The following is a 2452-nucleotide window of genomic DNA, read 5'->3' as shown; positions in this document are numbered from 1 at the left end:
GGGTGGATCACCTGAGGTCAAGGGTTCAAGACCAGCCTGGCCAACATGGTGAAACCCTGTCTCTACTAAAAATACAAAAATTAGCTGGGCGTGGTGGCAGGCACCTGTAATCCCAACTACTCGGGAGGCTGAGGCAGGAAAATCACTTGAACCCGGAAGGCAGAGGTTGCAGGGAGCCGAGATCGCGCCACTGCACTCCAGCCTGGGTGACAGAGCAAGACTCCATCTCAAAGAAAAAAGAAGGGGTTCACTTGTTTTGGGGAGGGGTTCACCTGTTTTAGGACACTCTACTTCCTTCAGGGTAATGGGAAAGTCATTCTAACAGCTTTCAGACAGTGGCCTCCAACTTGGGGTGACACACCTCACTGGTCCTGGATGATGACAGTGTTGAAGGGCTGAGTCTGAGACCACCTCAGCCCCACCCCAAGTCCAGAAAAGGTTTCCCAAGCTTGGCAAATGCCCACAGCCCTCAAGAGCCGGCAGTGACCAGGATGACTGCCCTGTGCCGCCCAGTCTCAGAGGACTTGCCCCAGTGCTGCTCTCATGAAAATGCCTTTGTTTATTTTAGATTGCTCTGTTTCCAGAAGATTGGCACACACATTTAAAAAAAAAAAACAACAAAAACTGGCTGGGTGTGGTGGCTCACACCTGTAATCCCAGCACTTTGGGAGACTGAGGAGGGCAGATCACCTGAGGTCAGGAGTTCAAGGCCAACATGGTGAAATCCCATCTCTACTAAAATACAAAAATTATCTGGGCATGGTGACATGCTTGTAATCCCAGCTACTTGGGAGGCTGAGGCAGGAGAATTGCTTGAACCTGGGAGGCAGAGGTTGCAGTGAGCCAGGAGTGCGCCACTACACTCCAGCCTGGGCAACACAGCAAGACTCTGTCTCAAAAATAATAATAATAATATTGATTGTGATGACAGGCCTGCAAGGCATAGCAAGTTGATACCAGCCTGACTGAGAGGCAGAGGTACACTGATTGGGAAGTGCCTCCCCACCCCGCCCACCAGCTTGGAAGCTGTGACACCTTGGCCTGGGGACTCGCCTCATTTGCTGGCTGGAAAGGGGTGACTCACTCTGGCCATGGCGCAGCTCAGGGGATTCCCACGTGGGCTCCTTCCTGCGGAAAAGAAAGCAAAAGTCAGCCACCCAGGCCTCCAGCAGGGGCGGCAGGGGAAGGAGATGCCCCCGGGCAGTCTCAGGAGAGGCCCTAGCGTCCTCCCACTGTCTGAGGGCTGGGGTTGCAGGAGCAAGAAGGAGAGCAGCAGTTGGAACCTGGAGATGGACACATGCAGCTGTTGTCCTGGTCTCCGTGTCCTGACTAGAGGGTACCAGTGTCCCTGGAGGGGCGGCCTGACCATGGACCAGAGCAGATGCTGCTGTGGACGCCAGCCACTCACTGACCTGGCCAGGGAGGACCCCACAGCTGCTCACTGGGCCTGCAGAGCACGGGGGGTTAGGGGCCACTGTGCCACTGGCATCTGCCCTCTGTGCCCAGCAGGGCTCTGTGGATACATCTGAAAGCCAGTGGCTGCGTGTGCCCTCTGCACCCAGCAGGGCTCTGTGGATGCATCTGAATGCCAGCAGCTGCCTGGCTTCCCTTGGGCGTGGTTGGCGCCCTCGAAGGCTCACACCTCATGTCCTTTTACTCAGGTCTTGGGACGACAGAGCCCAGCTTGCAGACAGAGCCAGGAGGCCGAATGTCCGAGCTGGGCCCCCTACAAGACCGTGAACAAGGGACACCCTTGTGTGCCTGGTGATGTCCCCAGGGGAAGTGCTCACCTCAAATAGCCGCAGTCCACTTGCTCACACCGAGAGCTTGCCTCTTTTTTTCAGACGTTTGCAGGTCAGCCTTGTGCTGCAGCCTCTGAGGGAAGCTGGTTTCACTCTCACTCTGTAGTCACCTGACAGGAGTGTTTCCAGGAAGGCAGCCGCAGCTCTGGGCTAGAGTCCCCTGCACCAGCCCACGCCCTAGCCCTGCCCTCACCCCCTCAGGCCAGTGCACAGGGCACAGAGGCTCCCTCCTCATCAGCTCCGCAGGGAGCCTCCCCCAGGGCAACCTTTGATAAAAGGAGAAAGGCCTGGGGAGGGGTGGGACCTGGAGGCAGGTTTGCCTCCACGCTAGACAGTGGGGAAGCTCTTGTCCTCCAACTGAATGGCATAGAACCTCGGGGGGAGTCTGAAGCCCGCCTGTCCAGGGCAGGCCCAGGGCTGGCTGTAGGCAGGAGACCCTTGAGCACGTGAGCTTGTGCTGTCACACAGCAGAGTCCGTGCCAGCAACCATGGGAAAGAATGGATTTCTGTCTGCTTGTGTTTTCTGTGAACTTGGGAAGGACACACAAGAAAGTAATAAAAGATTCATGCCTGTAATCCCAGCACTTTCGGAGGCCGAGGCTGGAGATCACTTGAGCTCAGGAATTCAAGACCAGCCTGGGCAATATAGC

At 56.4% G+C, this 2452-nt stretch overlaps 1 protein-coding gene across 1 annotated transcript in view; it reads right to left on the bottom strand.

Moving 5' to 3' along the window:
• TRAF2 (TNF receptor-associated factor 2) overlaps nt 1-1914 on the bottom strand; it is a 46533-nt gene extending 44619 nt beyond the window's left edge. Inside the window, exons 1-2 of the mRNA XM_011985101.1 lie at nt 1791-1914; nt 1085-1128 (exon numbers count right to left, since the gene is read on the bottom strand). The gene's annotated coding sequence lies outside the window, so the exon portion shown is untranslated. The remainder of the gene's footprint in view (nt 1-1084; nt 1129-1790) is intronic.
• Nucleotides 1915-2452: the final 538 nt, after the last annotated feature.

This window comes from Mandrillus leucophaeus, unplaced genomic scaffold (assembly GCF_000951045.1).
Source record: "Mandrillus leucophaeus isolate KB7577 unplaced genomic scaffold, Mleu.le_1.0 Scaffold28, whole genome shotgun sequence".
In the NCBI taxonomy this organism is placed as follows: Eukaryota; Metazoa; Chordata; class Mammalia; order Primates; family Cercopithecidae; genus Mandrillus; species Mandrillus leucophaeus.
The sequence above is the reverse complement of the archived record's forward strand: the minus strand, read 5'-3'. Positions and strand labels throughout refer to the sequence as shown.